We start from the raw sequence: 473 nt of genomic DNA on the forward strand, positions 1-473 counted from the left end.
TTACCATCGTTAACGAGGATCATGTAATCTATGCGTATTACATGATATATGCATTACTCTCGATGCGATAGCTTCCAGGCGTGTGAGGTCAGATACATTTAATGTATTATTTTTATTGCTAGTTAACGATAATATTAATATTACCATACCGTATCTTGCTTTTAGTCTAAACTCAATTTTTAGTTGTTACGTTCAGGGGCGGGGGAGCATCGCGTGGAGGTGGATATACCTCTTGCAAAGTGCCTTTCAATTTTAACTCAAGGAAAAAAAAAAAAAGGAAAAAGAAAAATGTGTTATTTCACGATAATGGAAAAATCGTTTGTTATATAACAATCGAATGTAACCGAAAACAGAAAATGAATACATGTCTTCAAACTCCCCGTGGGTGACGCATCCATAATATCTGAGATTATACATACTACTACGAGAAGCAATTAGTTGTTTAATATCAGTATTTAAATATGCTCATTGGC

This window comes from Apis dorsata, unplaced genomic scaffold (assembly GCF_000469605.1).
Source record: "Apis dorsata unplaced genomic scaffold, Apis dorsata 1.3 scaffold_618, whole genome shotgun sequence".
Classification (NCBI taxonomy): Eukaryota; Metazoa; Arthropoda; class Insecta; order Hymenoptera; family Apidae; genus Apis; species Apis dorsata.